This window comes from Mycetomoellerius zeteki, unplaced genomic scaffold (genome assembly GCF_001594055.1).
Source record: "Mycetomoellerius zeteki isolate Tzet28-1 unplaced genomic scaffold, Tzet1.0 scaffold125, whole genome shotgun sequence".
NCBI lineage: Eukaryota > Metazoa > Arthropoda > Insecta > Hymenoptera > Formicidae > Mycetomoellerius > Mycetomoellerius zeteki.
Window position 1 is genome coordinate 15,758 of NW_017256179.1, and position 13,294 is coordinate 29,051.

A 13,294-nucleotide genomic window follows, 5' to 3' on the forward strand; every position below is an offset into this window, starting at 1 on the left:
AAATGTTGAAACTTTTTGCTGCATTGTCATTAACGCTTAAGTACGTACTTTTACATAAGTTTTTGATGAGCCAATAAAATTATTTTAGATCTAGCTAAATTTTACGCTAGATATTAGATTTCAGCAAAACCGTTCTTTTCGCAAACAAATCATTTAGACTCGAAGTGAAAATTTAACGGTTAGTACAGTCTGTGAAGTTTTAACCATAATTGGTATTTATATATCCGAAGTAGATCCGAAGTAGAACGCTCTAAGTGTTTTTCCCATAACTGTAATTAAGAATTAAATTAAGACGCTCAGGTTACTACGATGATTTGATCGTCGCGATTAATAACTGTAAATCGAATGATCGGCTATGATGACAAATTGTCCGTGCGATTGCGAATCAGAACGGAGTCAACGTCGATTAGTATCTCTCATGTGTCTCGCTTACTGCTGATTATTAGTTAAATTCATGCCGATACTCATCGGCGTATCGGTGCGTCGAGGTAATAAATGGGAGAGTTGACTGCAACATACTCCAAAGCGGGTCGCTTGATCCGACGTCACTCCGAGGGCGATACGCACCGGCGATAAATCGACGACCGGTATCTGTGTGGCACACGTGTGCCAAGCAGAGGCGGCGATCGCGTCGTGGTACGTACATAGACCGGAAAGCATCGGCGGTGCACGTCCGGGGATGCAGATAACGCCGAGCTTATAAAAGATGCAGATGCCACCATTAAGCCCTACATGGCAGGCTGCGTGTGCGTGAGTATATCGCCCGCACGAGACGCACGAAACCCATGGGCTTTCGGAAAATGACGTTCGCGGGGGTGACGAGGTCGAGGCCCTACCCGTCGGACCCGTGTCAAGGATTTTATTTTCATCATCGACGATATTTATCTTCGTCCCCTCATCGAGAGGCCGAGGATAAGCGTGGCCATAGCCGACTAGATGAAAGGCCAACATCGAAACAGGGATTTAATATGGTGCCCAGGATAAATATAGTTTTCCGATAATCATGCGGACTCATGAATAGCATTATGCGCGCGTCGCAGAAATCCCGTAAGAATAACTCGATTGACAGTACGTCTCTGGGTAGGGATGAGAGATAAGGAGGAAGAGCAAAAGGGGAGTACTGAAGCGACCAGAAAAAGGAAACAAGCGGGAACTTAACAATGCGCCGCGGCACCAATATTGGATTTTCCGCTTAAAAATTCACGTAGTATAAAGCTTGAACACGAGGTGCGGCTGCTCGAATCGAATACTTACGAAAAATCTCTTCCGAGTTGGTTTTACGTCGGGTTCGACGGGAAAGCAGTCAGAATGTTCGATTTAATCCGGAACTTATCGCCTTAAGGTAACGTTTCACTTTCACGGGATGTAAGTGATTTAAAGTGGTTTAAAAAAAGATATTTCCTGGAAGTATAATACTCACACGATATATCGTTCGTGGAACGCATTTTGCACTTTTATAAAAATATTGAAACAGTCGAATAACTTTCTTCATTTATTCGGAAGAATTAATTCGGTCGAATCGCGTCCAATGGTTTCCTCTTTTCTTATAATCCCCAAAATATGAATACTTTGAAAATAATCTTTTAGTTATATGAAATAAATTTTTTTCTTCAAGACGTATTTATTATTAGGTATTTACAAAAGTTCGTAGAATTATTGTTAAATGTTACTAGAATTTATTGTAAAACTTTTTAGTTATACATATATTATATCATAATATTGAATGCCCTACATTATACTAACTATATTCCTTGGCTATTAAATTGTTTGATATCTAATAAAGTACATTCGCGATGCTTGTTATTTATTTATAACAAGAAGTAGAATAGTATTGAAGCCATAAAAATTTAATGTAAAACTTACGGCGAATCTGTTGTTGCTGAAAGTTTGTACCATAAGTGATTTCAATGATTTAAGACGGCCTATTCCAACGATATTAAATATCATAAAAATCGAAAGCGTCTATTAAATATTAAATTTGATGACCAAGGAATACAGATAATATAATGCAGGGCAACATTATAATATATATATTTAAAGAAGTTAATAGTAAATTCTAGTAACATCTAACAGTATGACTTCACAAACTTTTACCTATAAATATAATTCAAATGTTATTTCAGCTTGGAATATTTTTCACCTCTTTAAATCCAGAAAGATTTGTCAAAAAATGGTAGATGTCATGAAAGAAAATTCTAAAGATAAACCGAGACAGACATCTTGCAGAGTTCACAGAAATGATCGTTTCCATCTCTCGTGAAGGAATCGTTGAGATGTGTCGTGTGCCGCGCGTAATTTATAAGTTGCTTAACAAACCAAGTCCGACAAATACCATAAATAATCGCGCTTAGATCCCGACGCTTCGCAATCCTATAAATGTCCGCTCATATTTTCTGAAGCCGGAAGCAATCAGACACGACGTGAAAAAATATCACTGGCAAAAGTCCCGGGCGTTCTTACGCAGTGACGTAGGAAAAAAAAACGATACGCGAGAGAAGGAATCCCGCGTAATAAATATTACTTTTTCCTCAGTATCATTAACTTAGAAACGGAGCAAGCACCGTAAAATTAATTTACTAAAAGTATCGGTGTGCTCAACGTCCGACAAAAATTGGGGAGGAAAAAACTTAATGGCAAAATAATGAGAATTTTTTTCTAAGCTGGAAGATAGCCAAAGATAGTCTTACTTCATCTCTTCGAATTATCCGCGCACGGTAGTGGACATGCTTCAAATATAATTCAATTGCAGAGAAGTATGATTTAATAAAAATATACAACTTTGAATGCACGCTGATTGTTTCTAATTTGTGCATAACTTTTTATCTACGGTACACAGCCATTTAATTAATTTAAAGATAAATTTTCCGAAAACATCAGCAAAATCGATAGTTCAATGTAAAATGGTTTCATCTAATAAACGTTTCTGTGTATTTCTGTATTATTAATATTAATAATATTTGCTTTGAAGCTCTTGTTATTACTATTATTAATTGTTATTGATTAAATTAGTTTAATAGAATTATTTTCTCCGTTTTGCGCATTAATTAACTCTTATGATTAATTTATAACGGTTTGCGATTACTTCCGTATTCCGCTAGACTTTCCGAATTGAAGCTCCAGAAGTTTTTTCTGGGAAATAAATAAATCTAACTCCCTGACTGGGCTCTAAGAGCCTCCGGACAGATGTACGGCGCTCCGGTCGGGACAACCGGATTCTTGATTGCACGTAACAGACAAATGAAGCGAGGGGAGTGGCTGAAAACAAGATAAACGACGAAAAAGGAGAGATAGCAAAGCCGGGGATGCACTGCGGAAGAACGGAGTAAGCAGCAATTCGGCGTGTTCACGCCGTAGCCCCTCCAAGCCGGGTTAATCCATTTGTGCGAGTAAATCGGTTAGCTGGAATTGGGTTATATTTCCTAATCGATACGATGGATTAAGTTACCGGTTGGTTCGTCCTCTGGCTCGTCGGTCACGATGCACGGCTCTTTCTTCGCTAATTATCGTTAGTAGCGCTGAAGGGAACGTGAGGGAAATATAAGATTCTGCCGAAGTTTCAGTGAAAGATCACAGTGCTATCGTAGTTGAATACAAATGGCATTTCTAATTATAAAAAAAAGTACCGCTACGCGATATTGACGGTATGTATGTTTTTTACGGTATCTAATATTTAGTTTAGTGAGAATTCACAAAATTGTATGAGATTACCGGGATTGCTAGGGAATGAGAAATTGCAAATTTCGTATCCTCTTCCCTTTGATTCGAACGGTTTGCGATTTTTCTTGTGACAGCTTAATCTAACTCAGGGAATGTAAGCGTAAAGCTAAAGCGAGAAGTTGCCGCGGCACGACTTTCGGGAAGGAAGTTCGAAAACGTGCGGATGCTCCTTTAACCAATGTAAAAGTAGGTCGAGGAGCGCCGAGTTTGATCGTCAGCAACCTGGGCGGATTACGCAGTCCCGCTGTGAAGTTAGGATGTTTCTGATCCAAGTTAAGTCGTAGTCCGGTCACGAAAGGACCCACCGTCGCTTTAAGCAGGTAGTTTCTCCAACCGGGCGACAACGATGGTGGTGGACGTGGATTGTATGTGAACGTGTACAAAACACCTCCACCGATTAAACCAATTGGACGCCTGTCTGATATATTGGAAGTTAAAGAGGTAATTGCGAGCGGCGTTGCTGCCACATATTGAGTTGAGTGTCGTCTGAGTGGAAGATTGGACTGTTTCAGCTGCGCGGGCTGAGGATAGAATCGAGCGTGTGATCCAATTATGATGTAACGCATGTTCCATCGCAGGAACGATTGGCAGCGACGAGTGCCGTGCAGTTCCTACACCATTTCAAGCTTCGAAAGCTTCCCCGTGTCGTGAGTTCTTATTGGTTTAATGGATAACAGGATAGTCTTCGAAAGAAGTGGAAAACAGTGTGAAGATCGATGATATTAAACACTAAACAACATGAAATCATTTCATTCTTACTCTCTTTTCATTTCTGATTAACTTAATAAAGCACTTAATAAAGTAAGTATATATTGATTACAATTATTCATTTTGAATTTTATTCAATTATTTTATTTTTTTAGCTGTTTGAAATACTATGTTTCCATTTCGTTCGGATATTAATTTTTAAGTAGACGGAGTGGCCACAGCATTTCGATATAATTTTCTTTAAAACTATTATTCTAGAAAAGAAAAGTAAAAAGTATTGTCCAGATGCGTATAAAGTTTTAAAGTTTATTATTTTTACATTCCTGTATATATCTAATAAGGATATAAGGAACTAATGTAAATTTGATTATAACATAATATATTATATTTATATGTAAAAAATGTAACCCTAAAATTAAAATTTTTGTAGAATGTTCTGAGAGAAAGCATCCCATTTACCATATCTTTAAATCACTTACATATTTAAAGGTTAAAAACAGGACAATAATCCACACAGATAAGATACTTATCTTTACATTTTTCTGCCGCTACTTCTATAGGTTCCCTTCTACATCTAATAATGGATACATTCCTTATAAAGATTTCATTACCCATCATTTCCAGTCCCTTTGTAAATTTTCTTGTTCAAACTGACTTATCTATCATCTGAAGTGATACCTATACCGTAACGTTACTTCGAATAATCCCAGACCACTAGAAAACATAATGGGTCCTTCTGTGAGGAAAAGGGCGTGAAAAATTTCGGAGGCTGCTGATATTCGATCGTTTGTCACGAGCGGCGCTTATCTGCGATCTCCCTTGAGATCGCGTAGCGCAGACGAAGCGCGTTTCTAAGGTACGACGATTGTCGACGTCGAGAAACGTTACCATGGTCCCGTAGGAGGTACACGTAGGAAGAATCCTAATAAAAATCTGATACTCCGGTTCGCTCGCGCGGGTCCAGCCAAACGCGTTTCAAAGGGAAGATAAGGTGACAGAGAGACACAGGTAACACGACGCGTCGCAGCTGAAATTGAATCCCACTCTCAGGTGAAAAATTACGATCGTTGCTAACACGCTCGGAGGATAATGAAGTCTGCTTTCGCAGCCATTGTTCCGCGGAGGGTACGTCGGCGCATAGCCGTGCGCCGAGCCGCGCCTTCCGACAGCCGCCGCCTGCTTTCTCGCCGTTAGCGCGACGCCTCTAATTATTAATTTCGGCCTTTTAATATTAATTAGACTCGCGCGGGGGGTTGGGTGCGCGAGTGAGCGCGCACGCCTACGCTATGCGCCGTAATGGAACGGCGTGATTACGCCGGGATTATAATTTTAATCGCTCGATTACCACTCTGAGATAAAGGGAGAAGGAGAGAGAGTACTCGCCTCGCTCGCGGCGGTGGCACAGCTCTTGTATGCGTTTCTCGGCACACAGTAATAATAAGTGTGATACCACTGAATATTCAGAGCGACTGTGCCGCGAAGATTCCGCGGTATTACGATTTTAAGACTGCGAGGCGCCTCGTAAACTACGCGCTCGACGCTGGAGCTTTATGTCTATTATCCTTAGCTAAACTTCGCGTTTGCGTCAGGATATTAATTTTACGTCGTCATGGAGAATAGAATGTTTGCGCAAATGGCACACGAGTTATTTTCCAATAAAAGATGGATGGGAACACTATAGATCGCGAGGTTTGACGAGAAATCCTGTCAATCAACCTCCGACAATCCTGTCAATCTTCGTGTATGAATAAAAAAAATCGATAAACGGAATAAAAAGGGCGGGGAAGATTTTGGATTTAGCTGTAAGTCGCTTCATAAGTTTGCATTCACAAAATCTTCCAACAAAATAGATCCCCCGCATATTTTTATACATCATGTACAAACTAGCTGCAAGCCCAAGTAATACCTTCGCAAGAAGTTATCAGATTGCTCCGAGGGAAATTTATGTCGCAATATCATTTTTGAGGATTTTCTCATATTTCGCATAAAGCTACCGTAAGCCTGAGTAATATCGTGAAATGAAATCTCCGTGAATGTTTCCCGCGCGGTGAAACTGATACGGTTATACGTCTATCCGTGCGTATCGCGTCGTGCGTATATATCATTATATTAAACTAATTATAATCGTCAGAAATGCTACCAAACGCTCTCTCGCTCGCGAGATAAAGCAATGATAATACACCCCGTCGGGGGGCTAAAAGCTTTTTTCCGTAAATCTCGCAGTTCGCGAGAGAATTACGATCTCTTCGCGTCTACTGCCGCACGAACCATTGCTGCATCGCCACTATCAGGCGACGACAGTCGCCAGTCTTGCAGGCCGCCGTGCCGTGCGAACGATCGGTAAGAATGATGGTGTTAATGGTCGACTACGGTTCTAAACGAGCGCGAGACTCCCTGCCCATTGCCTGCATGCGAGCGGGTAACGCGAGGGACACGCCGGAGAGAGCTAATGTCAGTCGTAACGTTATAAAACGCGACACCGGGCAGCTGGCAACACCCCGCCTGGTAATACAATCCCGCGTAAATCCCGTGCCTTCTCTTCTTCGGCGGTGCGCCAACCAGTTCCCGTGGTTTATTGCCATCCGGCGCGCGTGTTAAAAGGACACCAGCTGTGCGCGCGAGCACGAGGGAGAATGAGGGTGCTCCGACACGCAGAAATCGGAGTCCGCGGCGATATCGCGATAAGAGGAGACGAGGGCACTAGCGAAGCTTCGTCTCTGATCATTTTATCGCTTGTAAAATTCTCGCGGTCGCAGAAGTTATGTACACTGTCGAGCCATTGCTCTCGTAAAAAGCGAGACGAATCTTTAAAACATTTTGAAGCTTCATCCGTAATCAGAAAAATGTTTGACATACGTAATTGATCTTGGTACTCAATTTGCCAGTACAGATCGCACAGAGAATCACGTCGGTTTTTGCAAAGGCAGGCGAAATAATTCTGTGCTTCGGACTATTAATTTATAAATATTGAATTTAAAAAGAAATTAAATCTAATTACAAAAGTTCGATTATTATCGGAGCAAATCGACATTCCGTAAATTATGTAATCGTCTCTTTAAAATATGTTGCATTATCCAATCATTTGCAACTTTATATTAATACGAATAAATAAAGGATAATGATAATGAAATGTTACCTATATGCATTTGCATCAAAATAAATAAATATAAATCCCGAGCTGAAATTACTTCCTCCATTTATTTGACAAAATCGTGCGTCAAAATTCCTCTAGATTTTTGTTTCACGGTTGACAAATAATTCCGGCCGAAATTTTCCTCGGACACCTTTCGCTTTATCATAGACGAAATCTGAGGTCGACGACTCGTCGCGATGCATAATTCTGCGATAAAGATTCTCCCGCCGCGAGTCATCGACCGCGCACCGTCGATTTGTGCGAAGACAAGCGTGTTTTCCTTAGATCGTATTTTTCACGGCAATGCACCATTTTCTTTCGGAATCATTTTTAGCACGTAAGAAATATAAATATATTATATAAAAAAATATATTAGATGATTAAGTGACTTTTACATTATTTTTCTATTTTCTTTATTTTTATGCTGGAAGCCTTGTCCTCAATTTTTGGTTGGGCAATTGCCATCGATTCCCGCTTACGCGACATTCTGGAGTCCTCCCCGGGAATTTTCCTCGGACACGACCTACTTCATTGCAGACGAGGTCTGAATTCGGCGATTCGTCCTACCGCATAATTCCAAGATAAAAATTCCCCCTCGTACCGTCCACTGTTCGTATTGTGGCAAGTTTGTTCGAGAGGGACGAGTCTGTTTTCCTCGCGTTATCCTTAACGTGGTGATGCATTAGCCTCGAAATCACTTCTCGAACGGCTTGCTGCAACTGCGATTGCGAGACTGCGAATCTTGCCGGGCATCACTCCATGCCGAGGTTTCGCGAGATAGAATCGCGCAAGACGTGAGAGGAATCCCTCGGCCTTTCGTAGACGCAACGCGGCGTATTCGAAGCGAAAATCCAATCTTTCTCAAGCCATTCCGGGGCCCATGCCTCGATAAGGGATGTCATCTCTGTTTTCCTCTTCCTTTTTTCTTCCCTCGTCGAACGTCTCTCTTTATCTTCGAATTTCCGTGTCAATAGTTCACCGATTTCTCCGCAAACCGTCGACTAGAGATTCCTTAATAAAAATCACGAAATAATATCCGCGCAATTTCTGATTAGTTTGGTTTTACGTTTCAGCAAAACTGATGGTTTTAAACGAAATCATGATAACTTCTCGAGGAAAACTGCATTGCGAAAGCTCTCCAAATATCACGTTACAATGCAATGTTTTCTGTTCTTCGATGCTAAATCGTATCGTGCAAGGAAAATCTTGCAAGCGAGATCCTGTCTCGCGTAGTACAAAGGCGGGGCATGTTTTTACATTCTTTAACGAATTCGCCGCCATGAAGTTTATTTCCGTCGAGCGACTCTTCCGAGTGAAACTTGATCGGTACAATCTTCATCGATGCAATTACCTTGGATCATACGTCAAAAGTATCAAGATTTTCCGTACTTTTCTATTATTACTCGTAAACAAACTTCCATTATTTGAAATCGTGAAAATTGCGGTAAAAACAGGAAAACAAACAGAAATAAACAAACAGAAATTCTAATTTTATACCTCCGACGGCAATGTGAAATTTTTATCATTTTTCTCCGCAATCTGGGTGTCCGAACTTCAGTGCAGATTTTTATATTATTGTAGACTGTATAAAAATGTGAAAAAATTTTTACATCTTTGAAAGCTTTGATAAATTTTTATTGTTATAGACATTGGATCGTATTTTATTTATCTTTTAGATTTAAATTTATCTACAAGAATTCACAATTAAAAAAGTTGACTACTTTTAAAGTCTAACATTACTAGTGCGAAAGATACAAATCATTACGATATTAAATAATCCTATCCTGTCTTTAAAATCATCTTAAGGCTGCTATTCACTCACTACTATCTCAGATTGTGATGTCAGAAGAAAAATATTCAATAAAAATTATAAAAATATTTTAATATGGAAATATGTTTCAATAAAGAATACTTAAAATCGATAAAATTTTGTAAAATATACCAAAAATTTTCCTTTCGTTAATTAATAAATAATAGATATAATTAGATTATAATTAGATTAGACTGTATAATTAGAAACAAATTATGCATAATGAAAAATGAAATAAACTATGTTTACAGCTATAATAAACTATCGAATTAATAATAATGTGTGTGTATAGAAATAAATATGAATTAATTTCTCCCTAAAACAAGAAAGTAGTTTTCGATATTTTTCGATTGCAAATGTTATTTTATATTGAAAAATATTTCTATTCAAATATAATTTTCAAGAATTTTTTGTTGTGTTTTTTTATTTCTGATGTCATAATTTTTGAGATAGTAATGGTGTATGAAGGAGTCTTAAATCTAATCTTAGTTGATTTTAAGATTCTATTCAGTCAATATAAAACGATCGAATAGCATTTCGAGACTTAAGGTGATCTTAAACAGACGCTACTGCGTACAGTATCAATTCTTCCCATAAAAACAAATTGCGTCGGTTAAGCCGAATATTCTGTATAAAATTCAAATGCTACGAACATCAATCCTTGGGTGCCGTCATCTTTCGAGTTTCAACTTTTATCAAAGACGTATCATTTGAAGAAAATCACGAACGATACTCGCGCGCGAGTATATCGTCGCCAATACGCATGCATCAATACTGCAGCCACGTACGTGGACGCATGAAAAGTTTCTGGTGAGAAAAATATCGTACGTGCCCGCCACGATCCATGTGGCGGCGTGCTAGGGCGATTGTGCGTCCCTTATTCCGCTTCTTTATTGCGAGCGATCAGAATTGAATAATGCAGTGGACGCGAGCCGGCGGAAGCGGTTCTGCATCGAGGAGCAAAAGCTCTGAACACCATCTTTCCGTACATACGGAGGAGAGATATACGCATATGTATACATATATAGGCGCCAGACACGTTATATATAAAATGCCCAGGAATTCAGGTATATACCAGAGGCGGAGATTTGTTCCCTTCACAAAGATACGATGCATATTCTTCTCGCACAATGCAAAGGTTGCTCGATGCGTCGAAAATATCGACTTCCGCGGGGTGCGCAAATTAGCCTTTAACAGCCCGCGCGAGACGAACGGACGAAATTGCTCGCGTGGCGCATTCAAGGCAGATTGCACGTCAATCGTTATCGGTTAATTGTAACCTTCTAATTGATTCTTCCCTTCTAATTCCAATAATTGAGAAAAAGAGACCAACGGGCGATTAAAATTTACTACATATCACACAATTGACTGCTTTTACGTTACGAAATGAAAAGTCTGAGTTTAAGTGGAAATAATCAGTAATTATTGCTGGCATACCTTCCCCCTTCTCTCTCTCTCTCTCTCTCTCTCTCCTCTCTCTTTCTTTCTCTTCCACTTTGCATCAACTGAGATCGATATTCTCAACGTTTCATTTCCCCGCACGAACAATCCATCGCTGTGAAATATACAATCGATACAATCCACAATCCGTCCCTCAAATATCATCGGCTCAGCCATACTCGTCGTTGCAACTACCAAGCGTGCAATTTACAGATATTAATGAAATTGTTTCCCATATGTACTCGAAATTATTACACATACACAACGTACATTTCAAGACCGATTCGATTTCGGAGATATAGCTTAAAAATGTATTGACAAGTCTATTACACGCAGTTTTAAATATAAAACAATGTATTTTAAAGCGCGCGCGCGGACGATACGGGATCATTTAATATCATATAATGAAATGCAAACGAGATGAAAGTATTGATATATACTTCATTAACCGTCAAATTTCAGAATCGTATTATTTTAAATGAATTTTATCGACTATTACTTTTAAGCCTAGGATTACTTGCATGGTCGTTTGATTTATGTCATTTATTGTTGAAAATAAGAGATTACCGGAATACGTTAGTAGCGTAAAAAAACACAAAGCTACGTAATAACATTTAAAGTTTTATGCGAGTATACATTACGAGAATATTCTTTCTTTAACAAACTCTCGTGTGAAAAGTAGAACGTGGAACTGTTAAAGAAGGTCAAAAATAATGCTAAATTTATCGTGCTAGTTGTGAGATTAACTTGATATAAATGCAGTATAATATTATTCCTTGCGAGGAAGCTTTCAAGTTTTCTCATTATGACAAACTCCGTTGATTTAACAGCAACGGTCTGCGTAAAACGTAAAACAAAGAACAAACCGCACATGTTTTTATCACCCTTGCACAAACGTTACGCTATGTAAAAGGCAGCTATACTATATTCAAAATCAGAGTTCATTCGTATAACAAACGCGTCCCTTGCATGTATTCAGTAAATGAATATGATATATGAGACGATTATTTTAATCCTTTTGTGTGCCAGAGATGAAATCGTAACCGCGGAAAATACGATAATCGTTTATTTTAGGAGATATAAAAGTGGAGTAGAGCATAATCGAAATTTCAGCAAGAATGGGAAAAGTTTAATTCTATTACAATTAAGTCTATTAAAAATTGTTCTTACAGTAAAGCTGCCTTTCCTTGTAATCGCGCCGATAAATTAAATGAGCAAGAACGCCAAGAAATTTATCAATGCAATTCGTCAAGCGTTTTATTCTCGTTTATAAAAGTTAATTTTGAATCTAAAAAAATAATCCAATGGAGTGTATCGCCGCCGCTAGAGAAGTTTCCTCGCGAAATGAGCTTCTTCGAAAACTTATCTCGATGGTTATCGCACGACGAGCGCGATACGTTATGTGTATCGTATATTAACGGCATATATCTTAAAAATCTGGATTCTTTTATGGATTCCATCAGACAGTAACGATCTTTCTGACTTTTAAGTCAAAGCACGTTCCGTGACTGTCGTTCGCGACACAAGGCGGCGGTGACTCGGTGATGCGGTTAGAGATGATCGGTCGAGTCGGGGAAAGAAGGCGACGGAGTGCCTGTGTACGGAAGCTATTATTGCGAGACACGGATGGACGATATCCGGCGGAGGCCACGTAGTGGCACGTGGAGAGGAGAACGGAGGCCCGACGAGTGCCAGCTGCGCGTTCGCGCGCGTAGGGCAACCCCCGACCTTTGCGCGGAACTTCTCACGCGAGCGCGAACTTGTACGCGAGCGGAATCGAAAAGGTGCGGGATTCAGGGGAGGTGAAGATGGGATGTATCATTCTCCACGACTCTTCGCAAACTTTAGCAACATTCGATCATCCTCGGTTCCGCGCCCTCCACTCTCTACGCGCCGTGGCAATGAACCGCCTGTCGCATCCCTAACGGCGTGAGTCGACGTGAAGTCGTGCCGGGGCCAAAGAAGAAAGCCGCGAACCGACGCGAAGATGAGGGGGAGAATATTACACCACGTGTGCCGGTAATAAGACCGCGCACGTGACGATAATGCAAAAATGTCCTCTCAGGCTTCGTCCTGTTCCCCTGCCTCGTTTCCTCCCTCTTGCACCTTGTTTTCCCTTGTCGTCTCACGACGAAGCTTCTTCATCCCCCTGTTACCCCGTCGCGCATTCTCGTAGTTCAGAGCGTTGGTGTTTTCTGCACTCAAGCGATTAACTTTCATGCGTCCCTTGCGACATTCGATTAAATTGGATTTTTCTTTTATTTTTTATTTGCTTATTGGATTCGAGTCTCTTAAGTGAACGCTAGGGATAAATAGAGCTTAAATATTCGACTACTTATCTATTGCGAAAATAAAATTGTATGAAAATAAAATCGGTAATCGGAATTATAAAACAAAAATACAAAATTATGAAAAGAATAACAAGAAATTATTTAATTATTCATTCAAATATAGTATGATCGATTTCGGTAATAATATGGCCATTT

At 39.8% G+C, this 13,294-nt stretch overlaps 1 protein-coding gene across 1 annotated transcript in view; it reads right to left on the reverse strand.

Annotated features, from left to right (window-relative positions):
- LOC108731367 (teneurin-a) overlaps window positions 1-13,294 on the reverse strand; it is a 344,833-nt gene that overhangs the window by 15,228 nt on the left and 316,311 nt on the right. The window lies entirely within an intron of this gene.